The sequence below is a fragment of the Cyprinus carpio genome, unplaced genomic scaffold (assembly GCF_018340385.1).
Source record: "Cyprinus carpio isolate SPL01 unplaced genomic scaffold, ASM1834038v1 S000006617, whole genome shotgun sequence".
Classification (NCBI taxonomy): Eukaryota; Metazoa; Chordata; class Actinopteri; order Cypriniformes; family Cyprinidae; genus Cyprinus; species Cyprinus carpio.
This window is the reverse complement of record NW_024879255.1, coordinates 1,025,539-1,040,943: the sequence shown is the minus strand read 5'-3', so window position 1 is coordinate 1,040,943 and position 15,405 is coordinate 1,025,539. Positions and strand designations below refer to the sequence as shown.

Genomic DNA, 15,405 nt, shown 5'->3' with positions numbered 1-15,405 from the left:
ATGTTATCATATGACAATACAATGTTTTTCATATAATGCATGTTACCACATGATTACATACCATTATATTTACATGGTACTAATCATGGTGGTGCCCATCAAAAATAAATAATAAATAATAAATAAATAAAAAATAAATAAAGTGACAAGCTAATGGCTACCTAAAACAAAATGATTAAAAAAAACATGGTATTATCATGATGATTTTACTAAGGTTTTTACTCTTAATGAAACTGGGTGGGGGGAAAAAATCCCTACCTTGCTTCCACTAGTCTGTGAAACAACAGATCCAGTTTTTCTGGCTGCCTCCCTCCCCCTCTCTCCTGGCAGCTGCATTTATTAACATGCAGCCCCTTGGCCAATAAGCCTGGGAAGGCTTTGTGACATCACAGGCTAGGGAACAGTAGGCAGGCAGTGAAGCACGCAGGCAGCCGACTAGCCAGTGAGTCCAGGTCTTGGGGTCAGGAACCGGTCTGACCACAGAATGGAGAGTCTGTGCATGTACTAGGTTTTAGTAATATATGCATTGGAGTATGTACAAGGAAAACACAAGGAGGCTTACACAGATACAGCCAGGGAATGTCAAAACATGTTTCAGGTGAGTTGTTTCTCAAGGGGTCTTTTTCTGTCTGCGATGACTCGAATACGGGTGAGGGAGAGAGAGAAAAAGGGAGGGAGAGTGGGAGGGTTGAGAGGGGTAGCATTTTTTACTTGGCTTTCAGCAATCAGATGTTTTGAGGAGGAGAGGAAAAAGAAGACGATGGAGGAAAAAGAGAGAAGCTGTGTTATTGCATTGTATTGAGGAAATGCAGTTGCATTCTGGGTGCTCTTGCAGCTGCCCATACCCCATTCCAACAACAAAATGCATCTGTGTTGATGTCACAAATGAACGTTGTGGGTGTGTGTAATCAGAATAGCAGCAAATATGGAAACAACAACAAAAGCACAGCTTTTTTTCTTCTTCTTTTTTTTTTTTTTTTTTGTCTGTGAGATTCAAAACTGATCATTTGAGATTCAAGTCGATGAGACCATTCCGACCTTCCTTGTTCCGTTATTGATGCAGAAAACGATGGATGGTTCAGCAGACAGACTGATGTCATTGGTGGTGGGATATGGCCTTTTGTTAGTCTCCACATGTCTGTATTTGGGCCTTTCATATAGAACGCTTCAGAATGATTGATTTTTACCTCTGCCAAGCCTGTGCAGATGCACAAGAGGCTACACACACACACACACACACACACACACACACACACACACACACACACACACACACACACACACACACACACACTTTAGGAGTCTAAGCTAGCCAGTGTTCCTCTCTTTATACAAGTATTTTTAGATATAGAGTATCAGAAATAAAGAGCAAGAAACAATAGTTCCTGAATTAGTGGAGGATGGCTTTGTCAGGGATTTAATTCATTAACCTATGTGACCTGTGGAGTGGGGTGTAATGTGTGATGTTGTGTGAGTGATGATGTGTGGGGGCTTGCACAAAAAGACCTGACAGCTAAACTAGTTATGTGGTAATTGGGGAAACACTAGTTTAGTAATGACCAAAAATCAATATTAGGTTATGGCTGACAACCAATGTGATGGTTGGTAACCTATATGTTTTTTTAAAGATGCTACCTATACATCTACCCAAAAACCGTTATCTGATACAGAATATATACGGTTGGATGTGTGGGGGGGGGGGGGGGGTGGGAGTTCCTTCTGTCTACATTGAATTTGTTGGTTCATATGCCTGTTGAGTTTCCTGTTTTATGTGTTTTTCTGTTTAACTACAGTGTCAGCCTACTTTTTTTTTTTTTTCTTGTCTTTTAATTCTGCTGAAGTATGAAAGTATTTGAGTAAAAGAAGCCTGGTCAGAACAACCTGCTCAATCCCTGTGTCTGGGTTTCACAATTAAGTATAAAAAGGACAAACAATCTTAATTATATATATTTAATTGGTTTTGGTTTGGTTAAGGTTTTTTTTTTATGTTTTTATTGTGACTTTTTAATGTGTATTATAATCAAAAGTATGCCTGAAAACTACATTAAACTTAAGAAATACATCTAAAGTTTTTCATAATTGCCACGTTTCCAACTCGTCAAGCTGTTAATCAGCATATCAGATAATATGTTCCAACAATCACTGGTACACAGTAAAGCACTGTTCATACTGTATGTTGATTACTTTTGCAGTATTGGCCACTGTGGGCCTCCCAGTTCTATGCCCCCTGGAAGTCAGAGGCCCTGGCATTCTCCAAAAGTTATCCTCGACTGTTAAATCACTCATTCATAAAGCACTCACTCATTCAAAAGATAGCTATTGTTTTCACAACTTTATAACTTTAATGTATATGTCAGCTTTTGATAGACATCATAGGGGCACCACCCGTTTTTCCTACGCATGATCATGGTGTTTCTGGAGCCCATCCCAGCATCTCAGGGCAAAGTCAGGGAAACACCATGAATCAACAATCCATCACAGGACTATTTTTTTTTTTTTTTTATGCATACATTACAGTATGGGGACAGTTCAAGTAGGGTTAACTGCAGCCTGGAGCAATGGGCGTGCCAAAAGGTGGGGGGCATGCCAAAAGGTTTCTCATTGGTGAAACGAAAGGTAGGGGGTGTGCCAAAAGCTAATGCGAAAACTGTCTGTTAAAAAAAAAAAAGAAGATAGCGAGCCATATACTCTTAATCGCAGATTAAAAGGAAACCATAAATTCAACATAATCCTATAAAACCAAATGTAATTCTTTCAAGGTAAAAATGACGTTAATGATATTAAGAATATTATTTTACATTACTTTTGAAAGTACCTTCAAAACTTCATGGCGCGGGTTACTGACGTCATCACCGCCGCAAGTTTAGGCCTTGATTTGTCAATATTCAAAAACAAATTACAATTATTTTTTCGAGGATACAAACGTCTCTTAACACGGTTAGTCGCACTAGCTGTTCTTAAGTTAAAGTCAAAAGTTATATTTGTTAACATTAGTTAATGCACTGTGAAGTGAACTAACAAGAACAAACAACAAACAGCTGTATTTTTATTAACTAACAAAGTTTAATAAATATTGTATCAAATGTATTTCTCATAGTCAGTGTAAGTTAATACATCAATGTCAGCAAATGAAACCTTATTGTAAAGTGTTACCCTAGAAAACTGTTTTGCCTGATAGAGAAAAATAAATATTTGACAAAAACACTAAATTATCAAATTAAAAAATTAGTCAGAATAGTTTAGTTACCTTATTTAAAGTGACATTAAGCAAACAGACACAGCTTTATCCACTAAAACATTTATTTAGCTTTCAGTTTCAGTCGCCAATTCAAGTTAAAAAAAAGATCACACCTGCTGAGCTCCAACTCCACTCTGTATGTCTTCCTCACATCTGGATTAACAGATTTCCAGTCAATGATACCTACACAAGAGAAACACAAATGTTGAGAGATTCAAACAAAAAGTAACCAATAAGTAGAATAAAATATAAAATAAAAAAGACTGCAAGTGTTGTCACTAGTGGAAGCGCAAGAGTCTGAGAGTGCAAGTCTGCAGCCAGACCTTTCTCCGTTATATTATAATACAACTGTACTGCTGACTCTTCACTGAGTACCTTAAGTACATATGTTTCCTGTGCATGGTTTCTAAAAGAATGGAATCACAAAATAGTTGACTGGCACTCATCAATACCACAGGTTATACTAATATTTGGTTAATGTGCATGTACAACTCCAACATGTTGGATTACCTTCAAAAGAGTGAATGTCCTGCGAGTGAACTTTGGGCAATGGTACAGTTGAGGCATGACGATCTAATACAAAAGGCTGATCATTCAGAGGAAAGTTACTGGCAGTGTTTGTCTCCATCTTCTAATGTTGAGAATGTGCCTCTGAAGGAAAGTCAGTGTCTTTCTCAGGTGTGTTGGATATGCAATGTTGAAAGCAGAATACATCCAGAAGGCTGTTATGAAGGCTTCATCAAGGCTGGTGCACTGGCACACATCTATTCCATCTTCTTTCACCACACTGAGCCCTCCTCCTATGATTGCCATTTTACAGTCAGTATCCATCAGTTGTATGGTAGGAAAGGGTGTAGCAGGGTCCCCCTACATAAAAACTAAATAATAATAATAATAATAATAATAATGAAAATGCTTTTCAAATTTATCAAATTCTGTTACTTTATATTTGGCTCAGACAGTGTAGCTACATAAAGTGCAGAACTGCAAAAACAATCAGAAACTAATGTATAAGGGTCACAATATACGATGCATTTCATGTTCTTGTATACACTGATAAATCTTACATTGTTTTCTAAAACCATTGTTTTAAATTTTTAACAGATGGGAAAATAGGGTACAGAAGAATAAAATATTACAAGACAAGATTTCAAACAAGATATTTTACAGTTGATGATTTTTTTACTATACTCACTCCAGCAGGTGTCCTTAAGTATGGGTGTTTTTTGAGTACATCCTCCACAGACATTCCTTCCATGCTTTCTCCACGTCTTCAGGAGAATGTTTGTGCCATGTGGTCTTTGACAGTCCAGGTGTCTGGATGTGTTTTCTGATACTCACTTTGTAGCACATTCACATGGGCCTTAACAGACATTGAATCCTCCCCAACACAAGTTTCCTTAATCAGAACAACAGAAACAGATCATGCTTAGACCGTGACAGATATGAGAAACATCTAAATACTTATTGAACAAGGTGCTTTAGATATAAAAAATAATAAAAACATTGAATTGCATAAACATTAAGATGATGGTCAGGCAGTGAAAAAGTGGAGAACATGCAAAAAAAGATTTAAATATCTGTAGTACAGTATCTTCCTTACATGGACCTGCACTAAGTGAAAATGTAAAATTGATTTACAGTGCAAAAATAAATTATGCATATGGCAGTGTGCTTACATATGCTACAATAACCTGCAAGTGGTGCACGTTCTGATTTAAATTTCCAGTTTAGGGATGTGTCAAGGTGTGCTTAAAACACAAATTTGACTGATTGTCATTTTCCAGCAAATAAAGATTACAATATATTGTTACTACAATATTGTGTGTGATTATGTTGATAGAGATTAATCAATGTATTAAAAACAATGCAACTTATACAGTCATTTCTTTTTATATTTCTCTGGAAAGGATACTTCACAACCAGTGTGTTGTCAACTTGAATATACTCTGCATTAGTTGGATACCTAGCAGAAAGGTAGAAACAAACTCTAAATTGGAGTTTTTTATTATTATTATTATTATTTTGTCTAATCATCTTCATAGATTGTGAACTGATCTTAGTTCAGTTGTAATAGCAGAGGTGGTAATAATTATTATACTTACAGGATGTATTCTGTACTGTATTGCACAAAAAGGATGCCGATACAAACTATCAGCTCTGAGGGCTTCGCCTTCGATGCAGATGCGGTCATCGTTTTGTCTCACTGTACATACAGTATGTCTGTCAACAACAATAAACCAATTACTAAAGCTGCAAGATATAACGCAAAGGACAAATTATGATCGTATTGTAACAAACTTATCTTAATATACATATTTGTGGTAATATAAAGTATAGATAAACGTATGATGAATAATTACCTCACGTCTTATCGTCGCCACCTTTTCTTGTCTAAAGGAAATTACATAAAATGTATATTTACCGCTGATTGGCCAAAACAGTAAAACTCCTTTCACCAATGAGAAACCTTTTGGCACGCCCCTACCTTTTGGCACACCCATTGCACCAGGCTGCAGCTACCCCTGTCTCAGACAGTTGGGCAAACAGCCTTTCAAAGTATACTCCATTTGTCAGCATGCATGAACACAGGTCCACAGAAAATGTAGTAGAACGATTCATCCTTGTCCAGTGTTTGTGTTTTTTGTCTTCAAAAATTCTTAGTGATAAACTGTCTTTGTACTTGTTTAAACTAGTAGGGCTCAAAAATATGGACAGAGTTGTCACTTGCCACTGCTGCATCACAAAGTTATCATTTGCATGTGTTTTTAAGTCTTGCTAATTTTAAAATTCAAGCTTTTTTAAAGCATTAAAGCAAAATGCAAAAGAAATTCAGTACTCATGCACCCCAGCTGACACAGTTACGTTGTGATGACGTAAGTGGACTGGACCATATTCGTTGATACGATGTAGCAGGTTACAAGTCCGATTCTCTAACCATTAGGCTATGACCCTCTTTTTTTATTTTTACAAAAAAAAATTTACTAACAAGGTGGCGCCACAGACGGCTGCCTCAATGTTTGGCTCTCCAGTGTTTGTACTGTTTTTGTTTGTTTTTCCTGTTTCTTGTTTCTCAAACACGATCAGTTTTATGAGGGATGAACTGTTCTCAGCAGAACACACCACAAAATCTTCTACCAGATTTCAATTATTCTGACATTTTGCTGAACGTTGTAGTCGGCAGAGCAGCGGTGCTGATCAAACGCTTTAGGACGCGCAGATGGAGGAAGCAAGCCAGCGCGCTTGTGAAGCTCAGACAATGCGGATTTCGAATGCCGTTGCCTAGCATCCATCTGGCATATCTCTGTTTTCTACCCAACAAAACGGACAAACTACTTCTGCTTTCCCGGACAAACAAGGATTTTTCAAACTCTGCTGCTCTGTTTTTCACAGAAACCTGGGTGAATGACGCCATTCGCGACAGCGCACTACATCTGCTGGGCTTTCAGCTGTTCAGAGCAGACCGCGACGCAGAATCAACGGGGAAATCACACAGCGGTATGACATGCTTTTACATCAATGAAAGGTGGTGTACAGATGCAACAGCACTAAAGAAGATGTACTGTTCTGATCTAGAAGCGCTCTTCATAAATTGTAAACCGTTCTGTTTACCGTGGGAGTTTCACTTGTTCATTCTCGTGAGTGTCTACATTCTTCCGCAAGCCAAATGAGTCTGGCTTTACAGAAACTTGCTGATCTGATCACATCACAGAGACAGAGCAACAACACCCAGACTCTGTTTTAATCATTCTTGGGGACTTTAATAAAGCAAATCAAATTTCATGCCAAAATACAGACAGCATGTTACATGCCCCACCAGAGACAGCAATATATTGGATCACTGTTACACAACAGGCCCGGCGCCAGAGAGGGGGCCCTGGCCTCCCCACGGACATCTGGCCTGGCCATCAACGGAGGGAGATGGTCGGACTTGAGTTTAGCGGGTATTATAGTCTTACTTATACAACTGCCTGCTGTTGCTTCTGATTGCTTTAAGATGGAAAAGCTGCCCATAACCCCTGGTCTAGGATCTGTTTTATTCGTAATAATAGCATAACGAAATAGATTTGGCAAACAAGCCAGTGTTTGTTGATTTTTAAAACACAATGGCCAATCAGATGTTTTTAGTTTGGAGTCCACGGTCCGTGTATCTTTTGGTCATTTGATTTTCTACTTAAAAAAGAAATAAAGAGAAATCAGAAACAGTTTTATTTTTTTTTTTTTTTTGCCTGTATTTTTGACCATATGGATAGAGGGTGTGGGTGTGACCACATTACAGATAATGAGTTCAGACAGGAAACACCTCATATGAATTACATAAACATAAACATTATATATATATATATATATATATATATATATATATATATATATATATTATTATTATTATTATTATATTTATTTATTTTTTTCTATTTAAATTTTCTTTTAAAAGTAGACGTCAAGCTTTCTGTAGACATGGTTCTATGTCTGTGATGCATGAGCCTAGTTCATTTCTGAAAAGAAGTTTCAGAAAGAAGTTCAGGGAGACAGACTGAGATGGCAGAAAGCACAGTAAATCACAGAAATATCAGTAGGCTATCATAGGCCTATTCAATGTCGTTGCAGATCACATACAGTAAAATTCAAATGCCACTGAATAAAGTCATTTCTGTTTCGTCAATAATATGCCGCAACCGGGAATTTATTATTTATTTTTTCTTGTAAGCACCACTAGCAAAGAATCCATGGGATTAATAAACTCGGCTCGCCTGCCGCTTCTCTCCTGTTGAATATGTTTAGTTTATTAACTGAGCTCGCGGTTGACGCATATTGATGCAGTACAGTTTCAGCTCAGTTTAAGTAGAAAATCAAATGACCAAAAGATACACGGACCGTCCACGCACTCCCTGCTCCAGTCATCATTTTTTGTCCAGTGCTGAGTTCTATCATACTTGTAACTTCTTTCTAACATAGATATTGTAACAAATTTTAGCTCAAAGTGAGATGAACATAATTAATCATAATGGCTTATTATTAACTATATTAATCTTCAGGAATTACTTGTAGCATTATAGCATTAATAGTACAATAAAATGATTTGTTCGTCCGCAGGACAGTCTTAATCATTTAGTACAAGTACAATTATTTCTCTGGCCACAAGAAATAATTTTACTACAAATACATTGCTCCCAGAGCATGTAACAAAACCGGAACATTAAAGTGACCTCGTCCTGTGAGCAGCAAACACAGACAACCAAGTGTGAATGCATATGGAGTTAATTGGTTAACAGATGTTCAGGAGCAGGGGCACGATACAAACAATCACCTGACTTCCTGAAACCTTCATATATATCGGGCCACCTCATACCATATTGCTAGTCTCGTTCTCTCGAAGGACAGATGGACTCACCTGGCTTGGACGGCGCTCTGTTCGATTCAATGTCACTAGCAACACTTGAGGATCACCTCTTATCGTCCCGATCGCAGTCTCTTTCCGAGCGGTCGCGTTCGGTCGCGCACATTCCGGGCCACGAGTGTCTACTCCCAGGCTCATCTCTGGAGGACTCTGAGCTCCCAGTCTCCACCCACTCTGTCAGTGCGATCCGCAGGCCGAGATCACCATCATCGTTTGCGTGGTGGACGCAGAAACAGAATTTTCGTTCCCCTCGCGAGCCGCTTCTCTGACGCTTCCTCAGCGCTCCCATTGCATGTCTTTTAGAATCCAGAGCCGAGGACAACTGAACCACGGGTCGTCTTCAACACGCACTTAAATCCAAGGCATCCAATTCAATCATGCAGATAGCAAACAGTTATTTCAACTATATTCAGTATCAATAAATCTTCTGTCATGACAAACTTTGAGCCCTCAGCACTCTCCATCATACGTGACGTCACGAGAATTCTCCTCCAAAGCATCAGACAGCAGCTCCCTCTAGTGGCAGGCAAGACGTAATTCCATCTGCACTCGCTCAATCTGATCTCTCCCAAAAATTCTTCTCTTCTCTATGCTCACAGTTTGCTCATAAAACTCCACTCACAAACATCCTTTCATCCCAACATCCATTCCTATACCCTTCCCTTCAGTTGATTACAGCAATACGGCTCACAGCCCAAAGACACGCAGGCTGGTTAAATTGAACATTCTAAATTGTTCCCCCTTGACTCATATGTATTACAGACATGTGTACGGATTGATTTATGTATTTACTGATTTTCCCCATGAAATATAGCCACATATGTTGTTATGGCTTAATAAGTAAATAAACAAACAATCAGCAATACGGCTCCATGTTTTCTAATAATTATCTATAGCTTCTTCTAATTTCCAGACGCCCATTCACTGTCCCTCACGCAAAGTCCTTTTAAGACAAGTCATGTCACTCGGCGGCCATCTTTGAAACCCCTCTTAGGCATGCAAGAGCAACTCCTATCTCTTTGTATGGGGAAACATCAAATTCTCCAAAACTGTTCACTAAGCTTATGATTAAATTTCATATTTAAAGTCACCAAAGAAATCTGACAACAACTATGTCATAAATTTTGTTACTTTTGCTCAAATAGCATTATTAAAAGCTTAAAGGGTTAGTTCAGCCAAAAATGAAAATGATGTCATTAATGACTCACCCTCATGTCGTTCCAAACCTGTAAGACCCCCGTTCATCTTCGGAACACAGTTTAAGATATTTTAGATTTAGTCCGAGAGCTTTCTGTCCCTCCATTGAAAATATATTTACGTACGACGTACAACGCTGCTGACGTGTTTTCTTTGTCATTGGATGCACCAGAGAACACGTCAGCAGCGTCGTATGTCAGCGGCGTCACTACAGCGTCGTGAACGCGCTCACAACAGACCCGGAAGAGAAGAAAATGCTGAATAAAGTCATAATTTTTGTTATTTTTGGACCAAAATGTATTTTCAATGCCTCAATAAATTCTAATGGACCCTCACATGGACTACTTTGATGATGTTTTTATTACCTTTCTGGACATGGACAGTATACCGTACATACATTTTCAATGGAGGGACAGAAAGCTCTCGGACTAAATCTAAAATATCTTAAACTGTTTTTGTGAGATGAACGGAGGTCTTAAGGGTTTGGAACGACATGAGGGTGAGTCATTAATGACATAATTTTCATTTTTGGGTGAACTAACGCTTTAATTATTCAGGCTAGATCAGTCAGTGCGCATGCGCAGTCCTAAGCACACGTCTCAGACCACTGACTGTTTCTATAGCAACCAGGACGCTTCTAACAGCAGGTGCAGTGACACGCTCACTTTTCTGATTAGTGCTTAGCTCTTTCATTCAGAAGGCGGGGCTTCCTGCGATTGAGCGGCCATATTGAGCATTGCATTTTTTTTTTCATTCAAAACTAAAGGAGTGACACGTATTGGGTATTCTATAGTCTCTGCTCACGCAGACCAGTCGGTCTCTTTCAACCTCCAATTATATTTCCAAATCTTCTATTCATTCTCCCCCTCCTGCCCTCTCTCCCTGCATCCCTTCCTCCCTCCCTGCATCCCTCCCTCCCTCCTTCCCTCCTTCCCTCCCTGCATCTTGCAACACACCCCACTCACAAACATCCTTTCATCCCAACATCCATCCTTTCATCCCAACATCTCAACATCCATGCTAACAACAGCACCACCATGGCAGCGCCTCAGGCGGACGAGCCCGCAGCTAACTGCACCACCACTGCGGCGCCTCAGGCGGACAATCACGCAGCTAACAACAGCACCACCATGGCAGCGTCTCAGGCGGATGAGCCCGCAGCTACAGCAGCACCACCATGGCAGCGTCTTAGGCGGATGAGCCTGCAGCTACAACAACACCACCATGGCGGTGTCTCCGGCGGATGAGCCCACAACTAACAACAGCACCACCACGGCGGTGCCTCAGGTGGACGAGCCTGCAGCTAACAACAGCACCGCTTACTTATTCAGGCTAGATCAGTCAGTGCGCATGCACAGTCCTAAGCACATCTCTAAGACCGCTGACTGTTTCTATAACAACCGGGACGCTTCTAATGGCAGCTGCAGTGACGCGCCGACTTACTGATCGGCTCTTTCATTCAGAAGGCGGGGCTTCCTGCGATTGAGCAACCTTATTGAGCATTGCATATTCTATAGTGTTTGCTCACACAGACCAGCTGGTCTCCTTCAACCTCCAGTTCTATTTCCAAAACTTCTATCCATTCTCCCTCTCCCTTCCTCCCACCCTGCATCTTGCAACACACCCCACTCACAAACACCCTTTCATCCCAACATTCCTTCTTCCACCCTTCCTTCAGCCGTTTACAGCAATACGACCCTCGCATCTCTAATAATTCTCAATAACTATTTAGAAAGATTTAGAATTTAAGAGGTTTTATTACATTTGCTATACTTTTATTTTAATTGTTTGCCATGGAAATAGCATAAGATGTTGATCTGGCATTAAATGAAAATATATTACTCAATAACTACTTATTCTTCCCTCTCTATAACTGCCAATCGCACTCCCTCCCTACATTCCTCTACCTCCTCCCCCCTCCTGTGTCCTCTCATCCTCGACACCCACCCCCCACACTCAAAGACATCCTTTCATCCCAACATCCATTATTCATTCTTCAGAGTCACATTAGATAAGCATGCAAAGGAAATTTGCCTCCAGCAACAACACCTCTCATCATGGAACAACATTTCGTTACATAATATCTACATCTTTCATCCCGGCTGCATCCAAATGTACACTGATGCAACTCCCTAAATAGACTTCAGCAGTTACTATGGTGGCTGCTGGGTCGATTCTGAACAGCCTCTGGAATGCAGTTCCCACAATCCACAGTCAAGAGTAGCTTTGAGAGCATAATGAAACATATCCCATAGTAATAGCCATCCTTTGGGGGGTTGAATGGTCCGAATCTACTCATCCACTCAGACAATGCAGCAGAAGTTGAAACTATAAACAAGCGATGATTATGTTTGGCAGTTATGCAATTCATGCATAGGCCCACTTAATCTCTACTCAACAACAATTCCTCCTACGAGCAACTCATATACCAGGACTCCTCAATCTCGAAACCGACTCTTCGTCTCATTTCCCATTTCCAGAAGTTAGACTTGGCTTCAGAATAAACATGCATCCCCTGCCAGTCATACCACAGATCAAACACCAAACATGCTTCCCAAGAAGCCATTCTTAATTGCCTTGCTCCAAGCATGATCTCCAGATTACCTCTCTGGCTGGAACTGTCTCAAAGCTTCCTTTCCCATCAACCGACCCGCCGTCCATTAACAACTCAATATCTTATGCTCATTCCTTCCTAAGATCCCCACGTGCATTTCTAAACCTACTTGTCAGGGATCAACTACTCCTATGAATAACCACTGGCTATGATTGCCCAGCTTCTCTCATTCTCACACATTCTTACTAATAAAGGCTTATGAAAACAAGAACCTGCGTTAACCATCTAACCCCTGAATTATTCAGCCTCCGCATCCTCTCCGTATGATCAGGCATTCCGAGCTCACCCTTAAATCAGCTCTTCCCAACTTTGGGGGTCCTAATTGTCTGGCCTAAATATATGCTAGAGACGGTACCACCACCCTGAGTCTCTCTGAGCCATCAATTTTAGATGCCCTGATCAATTTGACCATCATCCCATTCCCTCGACCCCTTCATCCTCTTTCTACTTTTCCCCAACTCCCTGTTCAACTAACAGTTTCATAGCTTGTTTGTGGCATGGTCCTAGCTAGTGAAATGGATGTTACACTACAGGGGAACATGCAACATCTGACTAGACACAAACATACACACATTAAACCTAGATGTCAACGCAAGGAAGGCATGGATAGAGAGAGAGAGAGTGTGAGAGAGAAAGAGAGTGCAATGTAGAGAGAGAGAGAGAGAGAGAGAGAGAGAGAGCGCAAAAGAGTAATAGCAGTATTTACTCATCAACTAATCACAACCTGTTAAGAACCATCAAAGAATCACATCACCTTAATTAAAAGGGGTCAAAGCCTAGAAGCGCAACTAAAAGTTAACAAGCGGTTACTTGCACTGGTTCTGTAGGTGTTGAGTAAAGTGTCCTGGTGAATGTATAATGCGTAGATTCCTGTTGAAATCCTGTTAGGAGTGAAAGCTCCGAAGTGAATCATCAAAGTTGCTGAAAACTGCTAGAAGATCGGACTCCCCCCGGAAGGGGAGTCGTGGGTTTCCAAGGTGATGGGTGTCTCCAGGGAACCGCAAGTAAAGAGAAGCCCACTTTTTGGGTGTAGGAGAGGTTTTATCTGTTTTCCCTGTAACACCCCTTTTGGTTAGACTGACCAGTAACAAGGCATATAATTTCAGCGGCAAAGTGTTTCTTTGTCCCAGTGACACCTCGTTTACATGCTTTATGACTGTCCTGATGACTTGGTGTCATTTTACTTAAAATATGGTACAAATAGTATGATGCATTTCATGATCACATAGAGTACATCATGGTTTGAGGAATAGAGAGCAGATCATTTTGATACCAAGAACGAAACATCTGGAAGATATTAAACTAGAGATACATTCATACACCTGAATATTAGCATTTAGAGCTTAACTAAAACAAATAAACAGTGGTAACTAGACTAATGTAATAGGGAAACATACAGACAACACATGCATATACCAGATGATTATGAATATGATTGATTATAGTCTAAAATAAAGAAAACTTCTTTGTGGGTGTGTGTGTGTGTGATGTGTTTTGAAATTGTGGCGATAGATCACTGGTCTAGTCAGGCCATCGGTGCCTGGCACAGGGGTAATTTTCTCCTCCTGGAATGTGTTTGAAGTTCGATGGGGAGACCAGAGAGTTGATCTGTTCAGCATCTTCCAGATAATGGGAGTAACCATTGGCCATTTATAGCACCCATATAACTAGACTATGGGGCCAGATTCTGTAATTTATATGCCAATGTCAAAAGGCTAAAACATAAAGCCCAAACGATCATACATGATCCTAAGCAGATGCTACAGAATCCCCCTTTTTGGCTGACGAAATTCACCTGCAAACATTGTCAGACAACAGTTGTCATTATGGTCAGAGAGCAGATGGATCATGATGATCGGATGGCAGGTGGATCCTGATGGTCAGATGGCAGGTGGATCGGGAAGGCTAGATGGCAGGTGGATCCTGATGGTCAGATGGCAGGTGGATCAGGAAGGCTAGATGGCAGGTGGATCCTGATGGTCAGTTGGGTGTTAACCTTGGTCAGGTTCAGCATTGTCTTCGCCTGGGTTCCTCTTTTCTGGTGGCTCCATTTGAAGGTTCAAGGAAGGGCAGCTGTGCACCTGTTCATGGACCTTTGCACTCTGTTTACTCTGTTAAACAGGACAAAGGCAAGGCTGAGAGTTAGGGTGTGCCCGATTGCTGTAGCGAAGCAAAGTGCCTTGTCGGCAGAGGTCCAGGATTGGGTGATGGGAAAGGTTGTCTGGACAGGCAGCCGAGACTGTGCTTGGAGGGCTGTGTCGATTGGGGTGATGTCAATCATCTGGGACCCCCCCTTTCTCAATGTTCAGTTCCAATTCAGGTTCCAGGGTGTGATTTTGGTCCTTGAAGAAGGCTGGAATTTCTACCTTGGATTGGTACTCTTCACTTTAAAGGTGGAACAGTGGCAGGTCCCCGAGGTGGAGGAATTGAATCTACATACTCTGGTTGGGCAGGCTGACACAGGTGGCAGTGTCACGCTTGTCATAAGTCAGTGTGGTGGTACGGATGGGTGTGTTGACGAGCCACTGATTTCCCACAATCTCTGCTTGCGTTTCTGTGACTTGTGTGTGAGGCTTGGCCTCAGCCGGGCAGAGTGTCTCTTTGCATGGGTTGTAACCCGCAGATTCCTTCAGTGTTGTCTCGGAGGAAGGGCTTGCTGGGGCAGAGACATATACGCAGATTTGTGGCCAGGTATAACCGTGGGTTACTGTCGTGGTAGGCTACCATAACTGGTGTGTGTATCCTGATGTGAGTGTTTCCTTGCCAAAATTCAACATTTATAATGTCTTTGAGTCTGTAAATGTTGTCAGATTCAATAATGGGTAGATTTAGGAGAAACGCCATCTCGTTCTGCTCAGGATCGACATGTAGCAGGAAGGGCCCTCCCAGGGTGTTGGCAAGGTGAGCTTTCTTCTTTTGTTAGAAAGGAAGAGTTCTGTGGTGAAGGCTGGCAATGCT

General features: G+C 40.9%; 1 protein-coding gene across 6 annotated transcripts in view; it reads left to right on the top strand.

The window, feature by feature from the left end:
- Positions 1-379: 379 nt before the first annotated feature.
- The window catches only part of LOC109078806 (serine/threonine-protein kinase PAK 3), a 323,688-nt gene continuing 308,662 nt past the window's right edge, over positions 380-15,405 (top strand). For 4 of the 6 annotated variants that reach the window (XR_006159614.1, XR_006159613.1, XM_042754946.1 and 1 more), the window contains exon 1: positions 380-598. The gene's annotated coding sequence lies outside the window, so the exon portion shown is untranslated. The remainder of the gene's footprint in view (positions 599-15,405) is intronic. The other 2 variants (XM_042754947.1, XM_042754945.1) reach the window with 1 other exon arrangement.